Source organism: Triticum aestivum, chromosome 4D (assembly GCF_018294505.1).
Source record: "Triticum aestivum cultivar Chinese Spring chromosome 4D, IWGSC CS RefSeq v2.1, whole genome shotgun sequence".
Taxonomy (NCBI): domain Eukaryota; kingdom Viridiplantae; phylum Streptophyta; class Magnoliopsida; order Poales; family Poaceae; genus Triticum; species Triticum aestivum.
The window spans coordinates 342,608,509-342,635,687 of NC_057805.1; the positions used below are offsets into that span (position 1 = coordinate 342,608,509).

A 27,179-nucleotide genomic window follows, 5' to 3' on the forward strand; every position below is an offset into this window, starting at 1 on the left:
CACTGCACACACGACATCCTCTTGAAAACTTTTTGCGTTAGGCCACCTTGCGCAACTGTTTACCACATAAAATTGTGTGTGATGGACAGCCTTTGCCACACAGTTCCTTCTACGCACCTGTGTGATGCATTTAATAACGCAAACGATAAAATTGTTAATATCATGTGCAATGGCAACGCTATCACAAACGATTTAACGACGAAAATTGTGTGTGATGTACCTGTGAACGGAAACGTTTTCCTTGGAGCGACTGTGTGGGATGTACATACGAACGGAAACGTTTAGCGGGGACTGACTCTGTGGGATGTACTTGCGACCGAAAACAATTTCGCTTGTATAATTATATATTTTTAGCTCTACTATACGTATTTCCGTATTTGAGCGCTCACCGGTCGCACACTACCTCATTTTGCCGAGTGTGTGTGCCAGGAGAGAATATCCCTGATGGTTTCTGGGTCGTGTGGGAAGGACCCCCCTTTCGCCGTCACTCACTTGGCGACGGTTCCGAACGCCGTCGCGGAAGGGGTTAAAAACCGTTTGTATAGCGCCGACGCGTACCAGTGTATACTGAGCTCCATGGCTGATGGGGTCACTGCACCCCTAGTGTAATGCACCATCAAAGGGCAGAACCTAGCTATTGAGGAGAGGGAGGGGCTACAGACCAGAAAATTGGCTTTGTGTTCCCACCTGTTAATGGGCCAGCACTAATCATCCCGACAACCGATTAATCGGTCCAACTATCAGTTAATTGGTCCGACAAGTCAATATGATGAATATGTGCTATTTGAGTCGGCCACCCTACGAGTAGCGATTAACCATGCACGTTAACTGATTAATCGGTCGAATTCTTGAACAATGGGTATAATCATTAACGCACTCATAGAACCCAAAGAACTCTTTGACTAATTTCTATCCTTTTACCATTTGTTGAATCCCTCTCGTAAATGGTCCATTGGAACGATCCTGGTGGTCAGGGAGATGTGGGTGATTGGGTGGGGGGAGGGGGGTCACCGCAAGGCTTCTGATGGCTGCCGGTATCTTGATACTCAGGGAGCCCCGACTATGAACATTTTTTATTCTTGGTCCTTGAGAGATCCAGCCAGGCCCATCTCCAGCAGACTCGGGTACCCTGTATCCCGCCACGCTGACAATATCATCGAGCTTAAAGTCCCACTTAGGCTCATTCTAGCATGATCAAGCTTCTACCAAGCTTGAAAGGATTCGCTCGAGCTCGGCTTGCTAACACGAACACATCATGATCAGATCATGAACACATTAGGATAACTCACATTTTAATTCATCAAACTTCAGTATTACATCAAGTGCTTACATCAGGATCAGATCAAAACAGCTTGAACATATTAAGGTCACCAGAGCCAACACAAACATTACAACTCAATATACATTCAACACTGGAACCGAACCAGCCACTAACATCACAAAAGTAGAACAATTGCACACTTTAGAAGCTTCGCCAATTGAGGCCGTAACTCTAGCAGTGCCACCATGGGTTCTATAGGATAGGTGTCCCATGTAACAAGAAAATATTGGCATAAACTAAATATATTTAAATGTTTTCAGTGAAGTTTGTCAAAAGTTTAACCAAGATATATGTAAATCACAATTTTCTTTTATGAAAACGCTAGCCTTTTTTTTCTTGGAGGGCACCAAGATAAGCAAGTAACCAAAGTACCGACATGTTGCAAAGCCTTGATCCTTATTACTATCAGAAATGCCTTCATAGGATGCAAATTTCAGCTATTTTTTGTCTGATGTTTGTCGCCACCCTGGTGAAAACGTGGACATTCTCCATCAACCACTTTGGCACAAAGTCTCAATCCAACAATCACTTTATGTGCGCCGTTCTTAGCAAGCTCAAATGAATTCCGGTCGGGGACGTGGGACCCCTCTACGCACTCCATTTCTGGTGCTTGATCTCTTGAGAATGAAGCGAGACACTGGTTAGGACGGACCCATCACCTCAACTTTTCCGAAGAAAAAAATGAGACAGAACGGGCGAATAAAACACGATTTCTGGCGAATTAATACGTAGGTTTTTCTGAGTTGCAATTACTTAAATAATTAGTACGTAGCTAGGCAGGTGTGCTTCTCAAGACCTCAATAAATTGCAGTCGCCGGGCAGGCCCACCTGGCTATCACCTGTCTGGTCAATTCCTGCGAACTCGCACATGGAGCGACGCGCCAAACGCTTTCGTCCTACTCGCACGGAAACAATATAAAATTTTCTCCCCGCGTCGGCCATGCACACGTTAATAGTAGGAGAAAACGTTTTTCTTCTCCCACCCGCTGCCACTACGACGCACGGTATTTTCCATTCTGTCGGTCGCCAGCAGCAACAGAGTCCAGAGGTTATTGCAGTGGACGAAGCCGTCATCCTGCTTCCGACTGAGACGAGAGCGATTTGCTTAATTTCTTAAGACCTTGCCGCTTGCCAGTTAAAAAAAAAAGAAGAAGAAGAAGTCAAAGCTAACCCTGTGTACATACTAGTAGTATAGTTCCTTCCCGGATCGCGATGGATCATTGTATGGGCATGAGCTGTTGTTTATGAGTTTTGCCGGTGGTTCGGCGCCCTCGTGGCTCATGCACCGACGCGGAGCCGGCCCGTTTGTTGGGTTGGGTGGGTTACTGGGAGTCCACTTCATAACTCCACTCCGAGAGCTAGTGAAGCAGCAGTTAAAAAATGCGGAGTTGGGTAAGAGATGCTCCGCAGCTCCTCAGATTTCATGAAGCTGGAGGATTACCGAACGGCTCTTTAATCTACCTCTTTTTCTTTCGAAAAAGGGACAGTTTTTTTAGCATTAGTACAGACGCAAACACTCATACATACGTGCATGCACTCAACCCTATGAACGCACATGCGCACATCCTATGCTTATGAGCACCTCCTAAAAACTGAGCCGGCATGTCATCTTGAAATTTATGAAGTCATCGTAGCCGCCTCGTCGTCGACGAGAACGTCTCCTCCCACTGAAAGCGCATCGCCGGAAATCCTGAAATGAATCCAGGAATAATGCAAAGGGACAGGATTATTAGTACGTAACGATATTGCACTATTTAAGCACACGCAAAATGTAGGTGCCACGACTCAATCACAAGCGCTTTCGTCTAACCTAATCATCAGGTCTTTGCAGACTTTATGTGTATTTGCTTCTCCAACAACTGTACTGCACTTCTTTTTTCTGAACGTCACTTGCACTGACCAAAACTTGGTTTGGCGTTATGCGAGAGATAGACACACACGGAGATACTAGATGCTCATTAATTGTTCCGCGACGAGACGCGTACGCCGCAGCGTATGAATCCATGGGCGATCTTGACTTTTGCGATGGGGTTATGTGAACAGCGGCTCTTTTTTTTTTTGAAAATAGAACAGCGGCTCATGGCTCATGGAGTTCGGCCGAGCTGCGGTTAGCGTCGTTGGGCCGTCAATTTTTGCGAGTGCTTGTCTGCATATTGTGCCGTGGCTCGAAGGCGGTCGCGATAATTGTTAAACGCAGAATGAAATTTATAAGTATTCGGTGTTGCACGCTACGTTTTACCTACTGCTTCCTATCGGTTACCATACAGAACTGCCGGGACAGAATACGTACTAGTTGCCATGGCTTCGATCCAAATGTCTTGCATATTTACCAGTGTTCCCTTCTCCCGACTCCCGACTCCTCCCGTGTCGCCCCTGCGCGGCGACCGAGGGGAACCCTAGCGCCGCCGCGTCCTCGTCCCTCCCCCGACCTCTCCTCCTCGCTGCCGCCGGGCAAAGCCCGGTCGGCGTCGGCGGTGACGGGATCTCTTCTCCCACGGCTCGCTGGATTTGGCGCGGGCGTATCGCTGGAGGCGGGGCGCGCCGGTGCGGGCTTGGGGGCGACGGCAGGGCTCACGCTCGCGGTTTCTCCTGGTGTGCGTGGGAGTCCGCTTGGGGCGCGCGGCGGCCCGGCAGCCTCGGCAAGCGGTGGCGGGCGCTGGGCTCTCGGCGGCGCTCCGGCGTGTGCAGGCGGCGGTGGTCCCTGTGCGCGGTCGGCGGCTCCGTCTCTGACCCGGACGGCGCGGGGGATGGCGGCGGCCCGGCGTGGCCGGCGATCTGGATGCGGTGGTGCCGGCGGCTCGCTGATCTGCCGGTGCTCCAGGGTTCTGCCTGGTGGTGCTGGTGGTGACGGCAGCCCGTGCACGAGAGTTGGATCCCTTCGAACTGATCTGGGTGAAAACTTGCCTTTGGCATCTGCTAAGGCCGGCGGTGGCGGCACTATCTGCGTCGTTCTCTTCTTAAAGGCATCGCCGTGGAGAAGTTCAAGGCCACTTTCTGCTACCTCCGGGGGAAACCCTAGATCGGATGACGGCGGCGCTCTGGTGTCGTTCCTCCCTTGGGGGCGTCATTCTTGGACGTACACACATGATCGAGGGACCAGAGTACGGATTCTTTGGTGGAGCGGTGATTCATCCTACACACTGATGGCGACGGATCTTGACGGCGTGGCGCAGTGCAGATTCGGAGTTCGTTGTGGGAGGATGGACTCGCGCAGGAGGACGACGCTGTCGGGTGTCGTGGTGGTGTCGATGGCAGAGAGACCTGGCACGGTACATGCAACAGTACAGCTCTGAAGATGGATTGGTAGCAGGTGGCTGCGGCGGCCTCATACCCGGCAGGCCCCTGATTGAGGGAGTGCGCCGGACTGGTAGGTGCCCCATACCCGGTAGACGTCCTGGTTGGGACCTCCAGTCTTAGATGTTTAGGTTTGGCTGTGATGTCTGTTTGGTATTAGGCCCAGACTATCTGAGCCCCTTCATCAATTGAATAGGTGTAGCGACAGTTATTGCTTAGACGGTGGCTTAGTCTTGCTGTGGTATGGCTTTATAAGGTCTTGTGAGAATAATTAATAAAGTGGCCGTATGCATCGCCCAGATGTAGAGGCCGGGTCATCCTCCTTTTCTAAAAAAAAATCCCTCTTAGTATAACTCAACATCACCATCAGTAATCATGTTTATAAACTATATATACCACCTTGATATGTCCGTATGATGTTCTAACAAACGGAGAGACACTTATTGAACTTTTTTTTTAGGTAGACACTTATTGAACTTTTGATGGGGAAAAGACCATACCATATAGGCATATACACTTTATGTAAACTTCCCTTCTCCTTTTGCTAAATGATTCGTTAAACATTGAGCAATAGTGGTCTCATGCAGCAGCAGAATAATGTACGGCCAGAAAGTAAGTTATCTCCACAAGCAACGGTGGGACTTTAAAAGATTTTCCACTTGGCATCACCGAATGCACAGACGCATAATAAATAAACTAAATTTTTTTGTTTTAGGGGAATAAATAAACTACTATTACTATAAAGTTCCGCATCTGAGCTTACGCGGGCTGGGCTTTTTGATGTGAGTGTGAGGCTTTAACTGCTTTCAGCTTCTTGAGAGCTGCATCGGGCCATGGTTAATGGCTGTATTTCATGGCCCAGAAGAGAACAAACCATTTTTTTCTCTCTTCTCAACAAGACATCAATGGAGGAGGTTGAATTGAACGATGCACGCCGCAACATGTGCATGGTGAAATTGTGCTGCACTTCATCTTTGACTTGGACTTCTGCACCAGACATGTTTGATGTGTAACCAATTGTACGTGGCGTCTTGTGGCTAAAAGCTCAATCAAAGTGACATTGTCAGGCTCAGTCATCATAGCAGAGTACTGGATCCCAGCCATATTATCAGAGAATCAGAGATGAACTCGACTGGTAGTCGGTAGACAGCGAAAATATCAATCAGGACACAGCTTGACGGACCACCCGTCAAGTCGCGAGATGTCAACCTGAAAACAGTAGCGATCTATTCCCTATTGGTACGTAAGTACTCCCTCCGTTTTAAAATAGATGACTCAGTTTTATACTAACTTTATACTAAAGTTAATATAAAATTGAGTTATCTATTTTAGTATAAAGTTGAGTCATCTATTTTAAAACGAAGGGAGTAGTAGCATTCCGTATCAAAGAACTCTAAGCCTTTCCATTGTCCTCCCCAGGTTCCGATGTATTGTCCACCTCCACCAGCGGAGGGTGTGCTGTCCGTGGCAATAGCTGGCCAGAGATGCAGCGTTTGGTTGGCAGCGGCAACTGTTCACGTCTTGCAGTGGCTAAAAGCTCAATCAAGGTGGAAGCAAATCTTGCAGCGTTTGGTTGGCAGCGGCAACTGTTCACGTCTTCATCAGGAGGTCACTGAGCTCGTATGTCCGACTGAAAGACGTTGCCATGAAAAAAGTTAGTTTGGTATGGAAAAGCATGATCAGAAGCAATAACTTGGATTGACGATACGAATCACAATGGACGACGATAACTGTCACATGTGTGGGCGTTAAGGGGATCTGCCCACACGTTTTGTGTGGTGTTTAAGAGGAGCAGACCACACGTCTATGCGTGGGCAAAACAACTAGCGCCCACACGTCTCCTTTTTTCTTTGCGGTCCCTATCACATGCCTACGTGTGGGTAAAATGCATAACGCCCACACGACCTCTCTCAGCCACCTACCTCACGGTCCCGCACGCCCCGCGTGATAGTCACCATGCGTCCCCTCAGTTGCCATGGTCCGGACCCTCTTCAATGTCCGTTTAACTGCAGGTGCCATGTCGCTGAACTGCAGTTGCCATGGTTGCTCAACTGCAGTTGCCATCTCAGGTCAAGTGCCAGATGTCATTTTGTACAATTGCAGTTGTTGCCATGTATGGTCTGATTTACTTCCTCCATTCCCTTATACAAGGCCACAAACTCAAATTACAGGTACCTAGATAAAATTTAATGACTACTTTGCAAGCCAACTTTTCTTCTTGTTAACTGGGATCATTAATACACCCACATGTATGCAAGGAAGGAATGAGAAGAAAGTAGCACAATGTCATTATGACTACATGCATGCAAGTATTAAACAAGTTGCTAGTACGAGAAAACATCATTAAATTTTGTCTCGGTTACTCTTAGTGGCCTTGTATAGATGCAAAATGTATTTTTCATAGTGGCCTTGTATAAGGGAATGGAGGGAGTACTATAGTTGCCATGATTTAAAAACTTTAGAGGTTGCCACCTACTAACACTAAGCAGTTGCCATGTATGGTCTGGTTTACTGCAGTTGCCATGATTTGAAAACCTTAGGAGTTGCCACCTACTAACACTAGGCAGTTGCCGTGTAGCGCTACAAAGAGACATGACAAAACAACATGTTCGGGTAAAAAGAGAGTTGCCATCTGCTTACAAGCACACTAGGGCAGTTGCCGTGTACCCTGCAAAACACATGGCAACCGACATGTTCGGGTAAAAAAAAAAGAGGGTTGCCATCTGCTACACTAGAGCAGTTGCCATGTACACTGCAAAACGCATGGCAACTGGCAGCTTGGGCGTGGGAGAGGAGACGGACGTGTGGGCGAGATGGCAAATGCCCACACACCAGCCCTTGTGCGTGAGTGAAAACTGACGTGTGGGCGAACTGCTAAACGCCCACACACCGGTCCCTCCGTGTGGTGAAACGGACGTGTGGGCGACCGGGTGAATGCCCACACATCAGCCCAGTCCTACGTGGTACCACAATCATGCCAAAATTCATGCACCCACAAATGAACGCGGATCCACGCGTGTGGGCGAGATACAAACGCCCACACGTGTGGGCGTTAGTGTTTCCGATCACAAATTGCATGAGGTCCGCGTGATAAAGAACAACTCTAAGAGAGTCATCGTATCATCGGTTCACCATAATAAACATTTATATTGCGGCACAAAACTGACCTAGCAGAATCGATCATGCTGACCTCGGGCTTCATAATTTTTTAAAGCTTTGATGTATTTTGTCATCAATTACCAAAAAGGGGGAGATTGAAAGCACAAGTGCTCCCTGGGTGATTTTGGTAATTAATGTCAACATATCTCTTGTTGGACTAATGCTTTTACCTAGTATGTTTCAGATAAGTTCAACAATGGAGTGGCATGGACTAGAGGATGTGGAACCCCTTCAAGATGTTGAGGACAAAGGATTGGCTCAAGCTCAAAGCACAAGACTCTACATTTTCATTTTAGTGGTCCAAGATCACATTGAGTCCATAGGAAAGCCAATACTATTAAGAAGGGATGAGGTGTTGCTTAATGAGGTTGCTTGCTCAAAGTGCTTAGTGATATGCTCCAAAACCCTCAACTACTTTCTCATATCCACATATGTCCCAAACCAAAAGTCAAACTCGGCCTCACCGAATCTTTCTATCCGGCGCCACCGAGTTCCATTGACATAGCCACTGCCAGAAACCCTAATCAATTCGGTCTCACCGATGGGATCTCGGTCTCACCGAGATGGGCTTGCAACTCTCTGTTGCCCATTGCAATAATTTCGGTCCCACCGAGATATGCAATCGGTCCCACCGAGTTTGCTTGGCCAACTCTCTGTTTCGCTTATTACCCAAATCGGTCCCACCGAGTTTGAGTAATCGGTCAAACCGAGATGAGGATTTACCCTAACCCTAGCACATCGGTCCCACCGAGTTGATCCATTCGGTCCCACCGAAATGCCTAACGGTCACATTATGAACCAAATCGGTCTGACCGAGTTCTTTGAATCGGTCCCACCGAGTTTGGTGATTTGTGTGTAACGGTTAGATTTTGTGTGGAGGCTATATATACCCCTCCACCCACTCTTCATTCGTGGAGAGAGCCATCAGAACATGCCTACACTTCCAACACATATTTTCTGAGAGAGAACCACCTACACTTGTGTTGAGGTCAAGATATTCCATTCCAACCACATAAATCTTGATCTCTAGCCTTCCCCAAGTTGCTTTCCACTTAAATCTTCTTTCCACCAAATCCAATCCTATGAGAGAGAGTTGAGTGTTGGGGAGACTATCATTTGAAGCACAAGAGCAAGGAGTTCATCATCAACACACCATTTGTTACTTCTTGGAGAGTGGTGTCTCCTAGATTGGCTAGGTGTCACTTGGGAGCCTCCGTCAAGATTATGGAGTTGAACCAAGGAGTTTGTAAGGGCAAGGAGATCGCCTACTTCGTGAAGATCTACCCTAGTGAGGCAAGTCCTTTGTGGGCGACGGCCTTGGTGGGATAGACAAGGTTGCTTCTTCATGGACCCTTCGTGGGTGGAGCCCTCCGTGGACTCGCGCAACCGTTACCCTTCGTGGGTTGAAGTCTCCATCAACGTGGATGTACGATAGCACCACCTATCGAAACCACGGATAAAAAATCTTCGTGTCTCCAAATTGCGTTTGCAGACTCCAATCTCATCCCTTTACATTCTTGCAACTTGCATGCTTTACTTTCCGCTGCTCATATACTCTTGTCATGCTTGCTTGATATGTATTGTGAATGCTTAAACTTGTGCCAAAACTCCACATCAACCTAAGAAATTAAAAACTGCAACTTTTCTTGATTAGAGTCTATTCACCCCCCCTCTAGACACCTCTTCTCGATCCTTTCAATTGGTATCAGAGCTTTGGTCTCCATTGCCTTGGTTTAAACACCTTTGGAGGAAGATGGATGTGTCTACATTGGGGAGTCTTAGACGTAGAGTGCCTATTCTTGATGGAGAGTTTTTCTATGAGTGGAAAAATGAAATGCTTGAGATTTTCAATGAATATCATTTGAACAAGTACATTACTAGCCCTTGTGCACCTCATATTGATCCTTTGCATCCTACACCCGAAGAGGATCTTGACATGATTCGCAATCTTAGAACTATCAATCTTATCATTAGAGGATTGCCCAAAAATTTGATTGCTAGTTTACCTACTCTTGATTGTGCCTATACTATATGGAGATTTCTTGAGGAACGATTTCCAAATTATTCCTTGAAAAATTTAGACGAAATTCTCCATAAGTCTATTGCCTTGAGTAAGATGAATTCCAGTGATCCTAGTTTGGTGATTGTCTATTTGAGCTTACCAATCTCATGCGTGCCAAAGGAGATGTTGGAATCATTAGCAATGTTATTTCCGAAGCTATTAGAATTCATAAAGATAACCATAGTAATGATCATTTATCTAATGAATTACCCTCTCTAGGAGTTGATCAATCACAAGATGATATTGAACATGGATACTATGATGAGGATGATGATAGTGACTATGATCTTGATGATGCGATGAGACACTTTGGTCTTATGGCATATCTGCGCGGCTACATGGCTGGAGGAAAGGAATGGGTCCTTGATAGTGGATGTACTGATTATATGACCGGAGACAAAGATATGTTCCATGAGCTTGCTGAAAACAACGGCCCTTGAAAGTATGTCACCTTTGGTGATAACTCAAAGGGTAAGGTGGTTGGCCTAGGTAAGGTGGCCATCTCACATGATAGCTCCATACAAAATGTCATGCTCGTTGAATCTCTTGGGTACAATTTACTTTCAGTATCTAGACTTGCTGATTTCGGTTTCAATGTCCTACTTACTGAGGTAGATTGCCAAGTGTTTCGAAGAGACAATCATAAAATGGTATTTACCGGTATACGTAGAGGTGATCTTTACATTGTTGATTTCACTAAAAAGGCTCAACCTAGAACTTGCTTAATTGCTAATTCTTCTAAAGGCTGGTTCTGGCATAGAAGGCTAGGTCACGTGGGCATGCGAAATCTTGATAAGCTTATTAAAGGTGATCATATCCTTGGAGTAAAAGATGTTATATTTGACAAGGATAGACTTTGTAGTGCTTGTCAAGCAGGAAAACAAGTTGGAGGGAGTCATCGTGTGAAGAACATCATGACCATGAGAAGACCACTCGAGCTACTTCACATGGATCTCTTTGGTCCCAATGCCTACAAGAGTCTCGGTGGTAACTCATTTGGTCTAGTCATAGTTGATGATTATTCAAGATTTACGTGGGTGTTCTTTCTTGATGATAAATCGCAGGTCCAAAAGATCTTCAAAAACTTCGCTAGGAAGGCCCAAAATCAATTTGACGTGAAGATCAAGAAGGTTCGGAGCGACAACGGAACGGAGTTCAAGAACGCAAATGTGGATACCTTTCTTGACGAAGAAGGGATTTCACACGAGTTCTCGGCTACGTACACGCCTCAACAAAATGGAGTTGTTGAGAGAAAGAACCGGACTCTTATTGAGATGGCAAGAACGATGCTTGATGAGTACAAGACTCCGAAACACTTTTGGGCGGAAGCGGTTGAGACAACTTGTCATGCAACAAATCGCTTGTATCTTCACAAGCTACTCGGCAAGACGGCATACGAGCTCCTCACCGGTAACAAACCCCAAGTTGGATACTTTCGAGTATTTGGCTCAAAGTGCTACATTCTTGATAAGCATCGTCGTTCTAAATTTGCTCCTAAATCTCATGAAGGTTTCCTACTTGGTTATGGCTCAAACTCTCACACTTACCGTGTCTATAACAATTCCACCCGAAAGGTTGAAGAGACGGTAGATGTGAAGTTTGATGAATTTAACGGCTCACAAGTAGAGCAATTGTCAATTGATGTAGGAGACAAAGACCCTTCGGAAGCAATCCAAGACTTGTCTATTGGCAAGATTCGACCAACGGAGGTGAAGGAGACTACCTCGTCCGTCCAAGTGGAAGCTTCCACCTCACGACAAGATGAACTAAGAATTGATACAGAAGCATCCACAAGTGGGACACACCAAGACGAAGAAAACGAGGAAGTACGTCAAGATGAACATCAACAACCTCCTTCTCCACCACGACAAGAGAACGACAACGTCAACAATGAAGAAGACCAAGAAGAAGAACAAGATGAAGAAGATGTTCCACCCCGAGCCAAGCCAAAGCTCCCACGAGTTCGAGCAAGAATCGCCAAAGACCATCCCATCGAGCAAATCTATAATGACATCCAAACCGGGAGAATCACTCGCTCTAAAACTCGTTTGGCTAATTTTTGTGAACATTATTCATTCATCTCTAGCATTGAACCTATGAAGGTTGAAAAAGCATTGAAAGATCCGGATTGGATAAACGCTATGCATGAAGAGCTACACAACTTTGAGAGAAACCAAGTGTGGACATTGGTCGAGAAGCCCGACAACGACCACATCATCATTGGTACCAAATGGGTGTTTCGCAACAAGCAAGATGAAGATGGTCAAGTCGTCCGCAACAAAGCACGCCTAGTCGCCCAAGGCTACACTCAAGTCGAAGGTATGGACTATGGTGAGACATATGCTCCCATTGCTAGACTTGAGTCCATTCGCATCTTACTTGCTTATGCTAATCACCATGATATCACCTTGTACCAAATGGACATTAAAAGTGCTTTTCTAAATGGTGAAATTGAGGAGGAAGTTTATGTTAAGCAACCTCCCGGCTTTGTCAATCCTAAGAAACCTAATCATGTTTACAAACTTCACAAAGCCCTTTATGGTCTTAAACAAGCTCCTAGAGCATGGTATAAATGCTTGACCAAGTTCCTTATTGAAAAAGGCTTTGAAATTGGAAAAATTGATTCTACTCTTTTTACTAATTAAAAGGGTTAATGGAGAACTATTTGTGTGCCAAATTTATGTTGATGATATTATATTTGGTTCGACTAACCCTCATTTTAGTGAGAAGTTTGGAAAGCTAATGTCGGAGAAGTTTGAGATGTCTATGATGAGTGAACTCAAATTCTTTCTTGGTTTGCAAATCAAGCAAACTAAGGAAGGTACCTTTGTTTCTCAAACAAAGTACACCAAGGACTTATTCAGGAAGTTCAATATGCAAGAATGCAAAGGTATGTCCACACCCATGCCTATTAGTGGACATCTTGACTTGACTAAGGACGGTGAACCAGTTGACCAAAAAGTTTACCGCTCTATGATTGGTTCATTGTTATATCTATGTGCCTCTCGTCCTGATATTATGCTAAGTGTGTGCATGTGTGCACGATATCAAGCGGCCCCTAAAGAGTGTCATCTTAAGACTGTGAAAAGGATAGTGAGATACTTAATACACACACCAAATTTTGGCATTTGGTATCCTAAGAGGTCTTCTTTCGATCTTGTTGGTTACTCCGATTCGGACTATGTCGGAGACAAGGTTGATAGAAAGTCCACTTCGAGTACGTGTCAATTTCTTGGTAGATCTCTTATGCCTTGGTCCTCCAAGAAACAAAACTCGGTATCCTTATCCACCGCCGAAGCGGAATACATTGCCGCTGGTTCATGTTGTGCTCAATTACTTTGGATGACCCAAACTCTTATAGATTATGGGATATATGTGAAACATGTTCCATTGCTTTGTGACAATGAAAGTACTATCAAAATTGCTCACAATCTCATGCAACATTCTCGAACTAAGCATATTGAAGTTCGTCATCATTTCATTCGAGATCACGTTGCCAAAGGGGACATTGATCTTAAGCATGTTCGTACCGATAAGCAATTGGCGGATATATTCACCAAACCGCTTGATGAGAAAGTCTTTTGCCGTTTGAGAGGAGAATTGAACATCATTGATGCTTCAAACTTGGAGTAGGAACTCCATTTGGATACATGCAAGGCATGAGCCTTTGACTAATCCTTGATATTTCCCTCATGATGCCATCTATATGTCTTGGATATACTTGCACCCTTGCATGCTATCTAACCCTTGTAGGTACTTGGATGGATCTAAATCCATGAAATTGCACCTCACTCATATCTTGAGCAATTTCTACATCACCAAGTCTCTACACAATGGTGGTTGAAGACAAGGAAGCACGAAACCCTTCAAACATATCCTTTGACAAGTTCTACATTAAGATTTATGATTATCATTTTGGACATACAAGTGCTCTTCCTTGCAAGACTAACCCATGTAGGTAGATGAACTCAAATTCCAAGTGGTGCTCCCAACTCTTGATGAGCTACATCAACCGTGAGCAACCCACACAAATTCAACTACATTATCCAGTGTTCAAGAAAGCGTTTTTAAGCGTCGCTTAAGCGCTGAGCGGTAGCTAAACGCTTCGCTTTTGGCCTAGGCGCAACTTTTAGCGTTTGAGCGGAAAAAAGCGTGATTTAGCGATCGGTTAAGCGCTAAGCGCTGGCTGAGCGTTCGCTGCGCGCGCTTAAGCGGCAGAAAAGCGTAGAAGGCGGGCCCAAAGGTCAGACGGGAGCTGAAATAGCCCATAGGCGGGAGGGGAAAAGGGGGGGTATATAAGGCCTGGCCCAAAAGAGGCCTGTTCGGCTAGGGTTACTGGGTTTCCAGGAGGGGAAAGAAGAGAGCATTGTGGCGGCTGCTTCTGCTCTGCATCCAGCGGCGGCTCCTCTGGCGTTCTTCCTCCTCAGCAGCTACTGGATCTGGACGCCGGTAGCTCCTCCTCCTCCTGGACATCCACTACTACCAGTTCAGCTCCTCCTGGCTGCTGCTGCAGCTGCTGCTTGGGCTGCTGCTGCAGTTTCATGAGCTGCTGCTTGGCTGCTGCCATTTATCTTATATGCTCATTCTAAGACAATATATGCATTTTTGCTTGCTGTGTGAACCACTGAACCTTATCCTTATGTGTTATTTGCCTATTTGTTATGGTGTGTGAACCACTGAACCTCAATATGTTATTTCAGATTTTCAGTTACTTATGTGCTATGTTACCTGTTTTCTTCTGCATATTATTGAAAACAGCCAAATTCTGGCCAATTTAAAAAAACGCTTAATCCCGGTTAAGCTGCGCTTAAGCGGCCATTGCTCTAAGTTGTGGCCTTCCGCTCCGCTTACGCTTACCACTTTCTTGAACATTGACATTATCAAGATCAACACCACCACCCAAGGTATGTTATCCCATCTTAGAGAAGCTTTACTCCAAGTCATGGGGCAAAGCAACTCAACAAGATGTGAATACATCAAGATGCTTAAACGAAAAATGGTAACCCCATTTTGAGCTTAAACGATGAGTATGACCTATGATCAAGTGCCCTCACTTGACTCCTAAGTCAATATACTCTAACATAGGTGACTTTGTCGCCGCCCAATTCTAGATGAAGTTCTCCAGTGTTTCTCTGAGTTCTTGCATTTGTTTCTTGCATATTTATTTCCCCTTTTCAAAAAAATCTTCATCTAGATTTATTTTCTGTTTACTTGTGTTCTGCATTCTCTGCATCGAATTCATTGCAAATCTTTCAGCTAATTCCTTGCAAATCCTTGTGAGATCTTAATTGGCTAGTGAGCTGAGGTGACAAGTGTTTTCACTGTGATGAACTCGGTCACACCGGTTTGTTTTCTTTGGCCCAACCGAATTCTTTCGGTGCCATCGAAGCACACAACTCGGTGCTACCGATTTTGCTTCAGAAAAGACAGCTTGCCACTTGTTCTGCGTTCTATCTACTCCAGCTCCACTCAATGATTCTTGTCCTCTACCAGCATTACACTCGACTTTGTTTTGTGACTCAAGGACCAAACCCATTTGTCATAAAGATCTTAAAGAGCCCTTCTTGGAAATTGATGTCAAAGGGGGAGAGAGAGATCACATCAAAGCTTAAAGAGAGATCACATCAAAAGGGGGAGAGAATACTCAGGGGGAGAGTGTAAGAAACCCAGATGCTTGGTGTTCAAGAGGAGAGAAGTCACATGTCTTTAAGAGGGGAAAAGACATGTTCATATTTGATTGTTTGCATTAGCGCTATTTCTTTTCTTTGCTCTGATTTTATGTTCCCTATCTTCTCCCAATATCCCATGCAAGATTCAGGGGGAGCAAGACATCTAAGGGAAGGAAATCCTTGAACTCATTGCACATCTTTACCTTTGGGGACATGTCTATATCCAGTAGACACTACACCACGACACTCAAATCAGCGTCAAACAATCTGTTGGCATATGTCACCTAAGGCGACACATTTAGTGTCGGCAAAGATCTATGGCGACAGAAATGAGTTGTCGCCTATAGTCCTGCCGGGAAAGGTCTTTACCGACAATTCTATACCGACAGACTATGCTATGCCGACAGATCATCTAACACTGTGCTATGCCGACACATAATGCAACGTCCATTGTTACGCCGACAGTTTGTCTGTTAATGTGCTATGCCGACACATAGTGCGACGTCCAATACTTCTGCCGACTTTTTTGCTGCCAGGGCTCCACATTTTAGCAAAAAATGCATTTACACCATATTTTCAATAAAATTACATTCGTAGTTTTCAACTCATGTTCAGTGCACAATACATATACAAATAGTTACACTCTTCTATTCATCACAAGACACCATTCACCATTCACTAGTACATGTATTCAACATATATTGAAAATTTGTTATCTTCACTCGAGTTTGCTACAACCATGAAGGTAATACATAAGTCGACATACAAGACGTGTCCTGCTGCAAAATATAAAGGCTAAGCTCCTAAGAGACCAATTGTTCGATCACTTGGCTACTACAAAATACTTCCTCTGTACCGAAATACTTGTAGTTGGGGGAAATTAGTTCAAGTTCCCCCAACTACGAGTATTTTGGTACAGAGGGAGTATTATGAAAGAGACCAATCCTTCAATCACCAAGCCGGCATCAACTTCCATATGAACAAAATGTGTCTACCATGTTATGAACAAAAGCGATGACCGGAACATCTTAGATCCACTTGTGGACTTGCAACTTTTTGTCATGTCCCTGCAAAATAGAACTTCTATGTTTGAGCAATCATTTGTTGAGTGTGACGAAGGTGGGCAATGGTCTACTATGAAACCCAGGAGGAGGAAGACGAAGGAGGAGATTGCGGAAGAATTCTGGGCGGATGTCGGGTATCCCACACCGGCGTCGCCTTTTTGGGAGCGAGGCTCGTCGTCAACCTCGTCCCAATCCAGGCAGGTGAGAGATAGTCCAGTTTCTTCTAATGTCCAATCTTCTGGTCGCAGGTCTTCACCGGAGCACCTCGCTATCGGGCCGCCGGCGCGGCCGGCCTCCCGTGGAGTGCAGATGCGCCCATGGAAGGGCCCGCTGCCGAGGCCGCCGACCTCTGCTTTCGGTGGCGCTTGCTGACTTCCTCCCGGAACCGACGTCGGCGGCGGTGGCTGATCGGCCGGCGCTGATTGCGGATCAAGATGGAGACGGGATTCAAAATCAAATTACGCCACCATGTGGGGACGGGACCAAGGTGTTGGACGTGCCAAAACCGGCCTTGCACCTGGGCCGTACAATGCGATGGATCGATCTAACAAGGAGACCATCAGGAATACGTAACCCTACCGCGTCCGCTGCCCCCACATCATCCAACACTACTCGTCCCGAGCCGCCGCCTTCCTTCGCCCAAGTGCTGCTAGGAAGATCGTCAACCATGTCCGGCCGTCCGAATCAGCCGCCCAAGGGCTCGGGACAGGCAGCTCCTCTTCCGCCCGCTGCATCAACATCGGGGAGCTCCGCTGGCTTTGGTGCGTCCGCCAGACCTTTCCGTTTTGGCGCGCCTTCATCCCATGCATCTGCGGCTGCGTTAGCCATTCCAATGGCCGCAGCTTCGGCGCAAGCTCCGGTAACTTTCGGCGCCGGATACCAGCCGGCACAAGGGGCCTCTCGCCGTTCCAAGGGCAAGCGCAAGGGGGGTCGCCGCGATGCCGCTGCTGCCACTGCAGTCCCCCCGGCTACGCTCTCAACGCCCGTGTTTCCACCGGTGGCAGTGCCGGCCCATCAAGTTCAAGGCTCCACGGTTGATGCTTCTGGCTCTACAGCCACGGGTGCTATGGCAGGGCAGCTTGTGAAAGGTAAAAGAACCGGTTTATGGTGCTTCAAGTGCAGGTGCGACAAGCACATGTCCAAGGACTGCACAGCGGTTCACTATTTGTTATATATGTGACAACTACAAGCATCCCCACCACCGCTGCACTGTACTCAAGCAACCTAGGCCTTGCGCATCGCTCGGTGGACACGGAATACTCAATGCTATGTTTGTTCAGTTGCCGGACTCACTGTTCAAGGAACATCTTGCACCCCCATCTTTGCCGACAGCTTTGGTTAAGATTTCTGATGGTTCTTTAACTGCCGCTGTGGTGGAGGCCGAGGTCGCTAAAATTGTCTCCCTACAGACTTCTTGGAAGTGGGAGGCCATTCCTCATGGGGCCGATTCTTTCTTGGTGTCTTTCCCTTCCATAGAGGTTTTGCAGCGAGTGGCAGCTTTTGAGTACAATGTCAAGTCACATGATGTGAAGATCTCTTTTAGTGAATGGAAAGTCGAGGAGGCTGGATCCCTACATCCGTTACAACCAGTTTGGGTTCATGTCACCGGCGTCCCACCCACTCTCCGCCACTTCCTTGCTCTGTGGGCGGTTGGATCCGTTATTGGCACAACACAGGATGTTGACTTGTTATGCTTGCGGCGTCACGGTATTGTACGAATCCAAGTTGTTGTGCATTCTAAAGATATTTTCGCCAAGCAGGATGGGAGTAATGAAGCTTCAGTCTCCTCTGATGTTTACGTCAAGCTAAATGGGTATGAGTTCCGGTATGTGCTCGAGGAGGACGACTATGTCCCGGATGCTGACTTCGTACCTCGTATTTGGGAGCGCCATGATGAACATGATGACGGTGCTAACCGAGATGAGGATATGCCGGACAGGGATGCTACCAAGAGAGCTAAAAACACTCAAAATGATAATGGCAATACATCGTCAGGGGCTAGATATGGCACTAATGTGGTGTCTATGCAAACTTCTACTGTTAGTACTGTGCAACACCCTGATGCAGTCCTTCCGAGTATGACACATGCAGAACACACTGATGGTCAAGATATCCAGAGGACTGTGGAGCCGGAGGGAGAGGCATCCACGGTTGTATGTGCTGCAACCTCGCTCATGGATGCATGTGCACCGAAGAAGCATGCAGTGGCCATGGCTAGCTCCGTGCATAGCCAGCTAGCCGTGGGCACTGTGCATGAGCCCGTCGCTCACATGCATGTGCCTGGGGGCGCGCCTGCACAGCATGCAACGCATGCAGCAACCCCAGTCCCGATGCTCGGGCAGCTAGCTATGGGCAAGGATACGGCGCCAGCAGTGCACGCGCTGCTACCTCGGTTTGCGTGCGAGGTTCCCCGACACCGTCTGAGTCGACTGCACCGGCATGTTCTCCGGTCGCTGTGGTTTCACTCGGTCCAGCAGCGGTTCGTGCACATGGTACTGCCGCGACGCCCGTTGCTACCGTTCCGGTTGGACCGTCGGCACGTCCCTCTTCACCGACATCTGGGACATTACGGACCCCGACGGCTAAGCCGCCGACACCGACGGCGACTATGTCTGGAGGGATTGCTTCGCCTCTCCGACGTAGTAATCGTCATGCCACCTCCGCCGATGGTTCTTCCACGAGTGATGAGCACTCTCTAGCGAAGGCGATGCGCCGCCAAGCCGTGAGAAATTTGGACCCCACGCCAGGTACCCTGTCCGCTCAATCTTTTCTTTCTTTTTCAGATACTCGCATTAATAATAGCTTAAATAATGTTGGTGTATTTATGGGAAAGAACGATAAAGAAATTAAACTGTCGGTTGGGGCACTTAAACACATGGAGATTGACCGTTTAAAGGTTTCTCCGAAGTGTAATAACACCCTATCTAACCCCGAAACCGAGGAGGAGGATGAAGTGGATGCCAAATATGATGGTCCGCTAGTCTCCCACTTGGTTGGTGATATTACCGAGGTTGGTTTGGATGACGCAAGATCTGGGTCCATGTTTTGTGACTTCACAGCATCTTTGCGGAAATCTAAATCACAATCCTCTAAAAAGAAACAAAAACCGCCCAAGAAGGCAAAAATTTCCACACCAATCCGAGTTTCCACATGAGCGGCATGTTTTGGAATAGCAGAGGTCTCTCAGACTTGGCTAAACATAAACACGTCAGTGATTGTGTGCGAGAACACGAATTGGATTTTGTGGCAATTTTCGAGGCTGGTAAATGTGACTTCCGCCCGCACATCCTCGATCACCTATCTGGTGGTTTCGAATACACATGGCATAGTCTACCAGCTCGTGGAAGGTCCGGAGGAATCCTTCTTGGGATACAGACCACGGCAATGGACTTGTTGGCCTTTTCGACCGGTGAATTTCATATCAAATTTCACCTACGAAACAAGGCTGATAATTTTACATGGAGCCTGGTCGCAGTCTATGGGGCTGCCCAAGATGAGCATAAATCCGCTTTCCTTCGTGAACTGGTGAATCGGGCTAAGGATAACCCGTACCCAATGCTTATTGGAGGGGATTTCAATATCCTTAGGTACCAGGAAGAAAAGAATAATGACCGCTTCAACATTCACTGGCCTTTCCTATTCAATGCTGTGATTGATAGTTTGGACCTTCGGGAGGCTTGTATGTCAGGGCGGCAGTTCACTTGGGCTAATAACCGTTCTGTGTCAACATACGAGAAACTCGATAGGGTACTCATGGATACCGAATGGGAGCTAAAATTTCCTATGATAACCGTGCGAGCCCTAGAGAGAATCGAGGCATTATCGGATCATGCGCCAATCATTCTTGATTCTAATTCTACGAGCCATTCTTCCCGCCACCCTTTCAAATTTGAATTGGCATGGCTGCACCGGGAAGGTTTTGTAGAAATAATCAAGAAAGTTTGGGAGAGGCCAGCCATTGGTCGTACACCGATTCAGAGATGGAATTATAAAATAAGGGCCATGAGGCAACACCTCTCTGGATGGGCGAAACACATCAATGGGTTATATAAAAAAGAAAAGCAGCGCCTTTGTACCATCATTGATGACCTCGACAAAATTGCAGAGACCGCACCTTATCTCAACATGAGATTGAATTGAAAAATCAATCTAATGAGAAGGTTGCCCGTCTTCTGCGAGAAGAGGAGATCAAATACTACCAGAGGTCCAAAGCTGACTTCATTCTAATGGGAGATAGTAATACAAGATACTTCCAATTGCTCGCCAATGGTCGACATAGGAAGAAATGTATTCATAGTCTCCAACAGGATGAGGGGCGGATCGAAGGTCAAAGGGAGCTCAAAAACTATATCACCAGCTACTACAAATCTCTGTTCGGAGCGTCGGATGAAGGGAATGTCACCCTTGACGAGACCCGAATAGATGATATTCCACAAGTCACGGCAGAAGAGAATGATATCCTCACAACACCTTTCTCAGAAGAGGAGGTGAGAGCGGCGGTGTTCCAAATGGAACACAACAAAGCTCCAGGCCCTGATGGTTTCCCCGCAGAATTCTATCAGAATTTCTGGGATATCATCAAGGCTGACCTTTTGGAGTTGTTCAATTGTCTTCATGCCGATCGACTTGATCTATTCAGAATAAATTTTGGCGAGATTGTTTTGTTGCCAAAGATTAAGGAGGCTGAACGGATTCAGCAGTTCAGACCCATATGTCTCCTTAATGTTAGCTTCAAGATTTTCACCAAAGTGGCTACGAATAGGTTAAACTTGATAGCTGATCGTGTTGTCCGTCCATCTCAAACGGCCTTTATGCAAGGACGAAATATACTAGATGGTGTAGTAATCCTGCATGAGACCGTCCACGAGATGCACCGAAAAAACATGAGTGGAGTGATATTCAAAATTGACTTTGAAAAGGCATATGACAAGGTCAAGTGGTCTTTCCTTCAACAGGCCCTAAGGATGAAAGGTTTCTCTGATAAATGGCGCCAGTGGATCCACAATTTTGTAACTGGTGGTAGTGTGGCCATCAAAGTCAATGATGATGTAGGCCATTACTTTCAGGCAAAAAATGGACTACGGCAGGGTGACTCCATGTCCCCAATGTTATTTAACATTGTCGCTGACATGTTGGCGATTCTGATTGAGCGCGCCAAGCAGGACGGCCAGATTGCAGGAGTAGTGCCACACCTTGTGGATGGTGGCCTCTCTATTTTACAATACGCCAATGACACAATTCTTTTTATGGAACATGATCTGGACAAGGCTCGAAACCTGAAACTCTTGCTTTCAGCGTTTGAGCAAATGTCGGGTCTCAAAATAAACTTCCATAAAAGCGAATTGTTCTGCTTTGGAGAAGCCGTTGAGGCGGTGGCCGATTATGCTGACCTATTTAGTTGCGCACATGGCCAATTCCTGATTAAATATCTGGGAATACCGATTCATTATCGACGCCTCACCATTGCGAAGTGGAAGCATGTAGAGGAGCGTCTAGAGAAACGATTGAGTAGTTGGAAAGGCAAACTACTCTCAGTTGGAGGACGACTGGTTTTAATTAACTCTATCCTCACAAATATGGTTCTCTATATGCTTTCTTTCTTCCAACTCCCAAAAGGGGTCCTAAAAAGACTGGATTATTTCAGATCCAGATTCTTTTGGCAAGGAGACGGTGAAAAAAAAATACAGGCTGGCCAAATGAAGCGTGGTTTGTAGGCCGAAAGACCAAGGAGGGCTCGAAATCCATGACTTGCAGGTCAAAAACGAGGCCCTACTCAGTAAATGGTTGTTCAAACTTACTGAGGATGGTGTTTGGCAAACCATGCTGCGCAACAAGTATCTAGGTCAAAAGGCGGTGTCCCAGGCATTTTGGAAACCTGGCGATTCGCACTTTTGGGCTGACCTAATGGCGGCAAAGAAACATCTCTTTCGCTTTGGGTCTTTCGCGATAAAGGATGGGTCGGAGATTCGTTTTTGGGAAGACATCTGGCTAGGCAATGCCAGTCTCCGAGAACAATATCCAGGCTTATACAACATTGTTCGCGATAAGAATAATACTATTGCGCAAGTGCTCAGTTCATTCTCGCGAATATTTCATTCAGGCGGGATTTGATTGGCCCCCGACTTGTGTCATGGCATAATCTTTTATCCCGACTAGATTCGATTAACCTGACACAAGGCCGGGATGTGTTTCACTGGAACCTTACTACATCAGGGTCTTTCACTGTAGACTTATGTATCGTGCGCTCACACATTCTGAGGTACCAGTGAGTAATAACAAGAAAATTTGGAAGTCCAAGATTCCACTAAAAGTGAAAATTTTCATGTGGTATCTTCGTAGGGGGTTGTGTTAACCAAAGACAATCTCGCATGACGCAACTGGCAAGGGAGTAAGAAGTGTTGTTTTTGTACTCATGACGAGACAATCAAACACCTCCTTTTCCAATGCAAGTTTGCACGTTCTACGTGGTCTGTCATCCAAATAGCGTCAAATTTGTATCCGCCCACAACTGTTGCCAATATTTTTGGTCATTGGTTGGACGGTATTTCAAATAGGTTCAAAACGTTAATAAGGGTGGGAGCGTATGCCTTAATTTGGTCGCTTTGGCTATGTAGAAATGATTTTGTTTTTAATGGAAGAAATGCTTCTCCTCTACAGGTTATTTTCCGGTGTACGCAATTGCTACGTATGTGGCCTATGTTACATCGACTGGAGGACCAACCGCTGTTCAAGGCGGTGTGTATTCAATTGGAGCTATGCAATTGGAGCTGGTGGCTATGGAGGTTTTTTCCCAACATGGGTGGCAACATAACCTTCGGATCGATCCACCACCTCCATCGACATAGGCATAGTGTTGGTCTATAGGGCTCTACTGTTGCCGATTTGTCGGTTTTTTTTCATCATTTTTTGTCAGACCTTCATATTGGGCCGTGTACATCCTAGTTATGCAGAGGCCGGGTGTTACTCATAATGCTTTGTATCCGCTTGATGCTACATTTGAGATAATAAAATCACCCTTTATCAAAAAAAGAAATGAGAATTTGTTCAAACTTGCGAGTTGCCAATGATCCCAAAGATCTAAAACAATATCTAAAAAATAGAAGATATTGCAAACAGTTTGGTTACATAAGATGTCCTTATCATAAAATAAACCAAGGCCACGCTAGCTCCTACCAAATCACATGGCTTACTATGAAAATTATGCGCCCATTCTTAAGCAATCAGATTTGTTCTAAGGCATCAGTAATAAGGTTCTTACTGTAACTTTAGAGATTTGAAGAAGACCAGAAAAAAGAGGGAAGCACAAGGGAAGAGAAGGGATGGCTGATGGACAAATACAGTGATGAGAAAAGAGTACAACAAGGGGGTAAATAAAAAGGCGACAAAATACATTGACAAACAGGTCTAACTGTGAACAGAGTGTGTTTAAGTACATTTGATACGAAATTTTCTCTGTGAAGTGGATGATAAATTTTGCTCTTATTATTGCACATCCTGTGATGCTGAAGCCGTTCTTTACAACATGAATAAAATAGAAATTACATTAATGTAGTGCTAATACTACACATAGAAGACTGTAGGGAAAATATAATTAAAAGGTGAGTGCAAGATCATCTCACCTATGTTTCGCGAGGGGCACCACGCATTCGTCTCGGAACTCTTGGTCGTTGGAGGATGAGATCAGACCGACTATCGATTGCGCGAGGTCAGGAACGTATTCAAGAATCTGGAATTCACATAAACAGCATGTTACTACAATGCTTGTTGTCAGTTCACGTAGCAAAAGGAAGAATGGTTGGCCAAATAATGCACGTATTTTGTAAGGCCATGCCTAGCTAACGGCCCTAAGGTGCAGCAAACCATGTAACATCAATATATAATGCTTACTAATATTCCTGCTTCTGTTAAAAACTGTAACCATAATATCAGTTTGTTCCTCGAAGAATACGAGGTTGGTTTGCACTGTTATTTGCACAGATTAAGACAGTTTGCACGCTAGTCTATCTACTGGCAGTATAGCATCAGCTCTCATCCAACTAACAATAATATGTCTTCAGTTAAAAAATTATGACAGGCTGAAAGTAAACAAGAAATGAAAGTCTTCACAAATGTGTTGCTCTCCTGTTAGCAGAAAACATGCAGCACATACCTGTAGATTCCTCTAGTTGATAGACCAAGAACATAAGATGAATCATATAGACGGAGCTAGATGGTGCAATATCCCATGTTGCTGCTCCAATCTACAGGGCCGAATTGATTAAGGGCTCTTCAATCACCACCACCACCACCACGGTTAGCATTCCCTTGGTTGCGACCCACAATCACAGTCGATCAGTCACTGCAAGTATTAAAGCAGTAAGAACATGCACACTCACCCACATCTATTTCTGGCGAACATATGTGCCAGCTGCATACAAACTGGGCTGAGTTGTTCTTTCAGCATACGAAATTATTTGCAACACAAAGAACCTCTGTTTATTACACTATTTTCTCAAACAAACATCACTTGGCTTCGATAGTGGTCATACTGAGATAACTGAAACTTAGCGATAGAAGTAAAGGAAGTATGATCACACACACACACACACACACACACAAAGCTACTTTCATTAGGAACTTAGATGATTAATTAGGAGAAAGAAAAGTAAAGAACATCAAACAAGTCGAAATTTGTATAGAGAGGAAAACACGGAGAATTGGCTACTACCTTGATTAAGAATCTGAACAGTGCAGTAGTGATCAGCATGCAAAGAAAAAAACTGCTTCATGGGCCACTGCCAAGATCACACCTTCTTCTTCCACACTGTCCGTCAGCTCAGCACCCACAGCCAACAGCTAGCCTTTTCCGTGTTTTTCGTTCTTTACCTTAGTTTGTTCAGCGGCTGAAAGTAACGAATGTAAAAATGAAAGTCTTCACAAATTTGGTACTCCTGTTAGCAGAAAAAATGCAACACATGTGGGTTGTAAAGTACATATTTGAGTATAATGGAGTGTATTAGATAAAAAGGTAGATGCTAAACTTGGTAATTGAGGAAAATGAAAACACTAAAATACGGTTCAGTTTATTACTAGGCAACATCACATGCTAAGTAATAATTATCATTTCAAAAGCAAAAGGCACGTTCAACAATAAATATCAGCTTATTGAGAATATGGTTTCTGTTTAGCACTAAGGGTACTGAATTGATGTTCCAAACATCCAATGTGAAACTAAGATTTCAAGGTTATCTCTTTATTTGTGGTCTCTGACATTGTCATGTCTAAAATCTGCTGTAATAACAGGAAGAGGCGTATAGAAATGATGTAACAACAGGCAGAAGCATATAGGTTCAGTTCGGCCCTTTAACATTATAGACCAATTGTTAATTTCTGTAAAGGAACATGAAGCATATTGGGCTGATTGCACGGAATGGGACCTATAAATGTTGGGTGCACAACCTTTCTTGAAATAGATATGACCAATATTTCCAGCAATTAAGAGAGTCATGTTTCATATTTGGGGTTACAAATCAATAGTCAACAAGAGACGCACTTCAAAGGATACAAATTAGAGTTTATACATCACTTTTAAATGCAAAAACAAAATGGTGATGCAGGGTATTATCCCAAAGAATGAACAATTCTGTGGTACATAATCGCAAAAATCACACTCCAAAGATTGTACTTTACATACCTAAAGTTGTACACCACAGTCCTGCTAGAGAATCTGGATACTTATTCCCATTGATGTTATAAACATAAGAACCCTGCATATGTAGGTTAACATTGTATAAGAAAAACATAGATACATAGTTTACAGCCATAGCATACTGTAATGAACATCTTAGCTGCCATTTCCAATATCAAACGCTACATTGCATGAGAAGTAAACATATATAATGCTATAATTAGAGAGTCGCAACCTCAGATCTCTCAAGAACCAACAGATGCACACCATTGCTCTGCCATCCAGCTGTGAATGGTGCCAACATGCCATGCCCCTTAAACCTGGGAAGGTCATACTATCAAAGTCAGTAGTGGCTAGTAAACTAAGCGACTTCTTCTTCCCTGAACTATCTCTCTTCTCCTTTCAAATAGAACCTGCTGTCCATCAAAATCCATGGCAGGGAAGAGCGGATCTTGCCTCAAACCACCGAAAATGAAATCCTTATGCTAGCTGGTGGTCAAATGTTCCTTTTCCCCTTCGATTAATCTCCTGTATTATCTAATTTCAGAACCCTAATTTGACCTCGTTGCCAGTAATGGAGATCGGAGAGAACAAGGGCAGGCAGAGCGGGAAGATTTGCAGCTTACTTGTTGAGATCTGGAGGTACACGTGTCGCCGGTGGAGGAAGAAGAACGGCGGGCGGCTCCTCAGCAACGGACGGCGCTGCTGCTCCTCAACGGCGGGTGGTGGGCGGACGATGCTCCTCTGTCGCGGACGGCGCTGCTGCTGATGCGGGCTGAGGGAAGGAACGCCCGGGGTTTGAGATGCAGTGGCATGAGGGGACCAGCGTGCGGGCTTGACCGGCGGCACGAAGGTCGTGGGTGGCGGCGCGGGCGCGTTAGGTTTAGGTCTGTGTGTTGTGTGTGGGCGGCAGCGAGAGGGGTGAGATTGGGGAACGATGATA

At 45.6% G+C, this 27,179-nt stretch overlaps 1 long non-coding RNA gene across 9 annotated transcripts; it reads right to left on the bottom strand.

Moving 5' to 3' along the window:
- Positions 1 to 5,203: 5,203 nt before the first annotated feature.
- Positions 5,204 to 27,179, bottom strand: LOC123097806 (uncharacterized). Of its 9 annotated transcripts, none has more exons than XR_006447454.1 (8): positions 26,863 to 27,179; positions 26,650 to 26,764; positions 26,472 to 26,556; positions 26,243 to 26,315; positions 25,277 to 25,451; positions 24,719 to 24,907; positions 24,189 to 24,295; positions 5,204 to 6,245 (listed from the first exon to the last, which is right to left on the bottom strand). It is a non-coding gene; the product is annotated as an uncharacterized lncRNA (long non-coding RNA). The 9 variants fall into 9 exon arrangements; XR_006447453.1 differs by having other exon boundaries at positions 25,277 to 25,499; XR_006447451.1 differs by having other exon boundaries at positions 25,277 to 25,499; positions 26,472 to 26,764.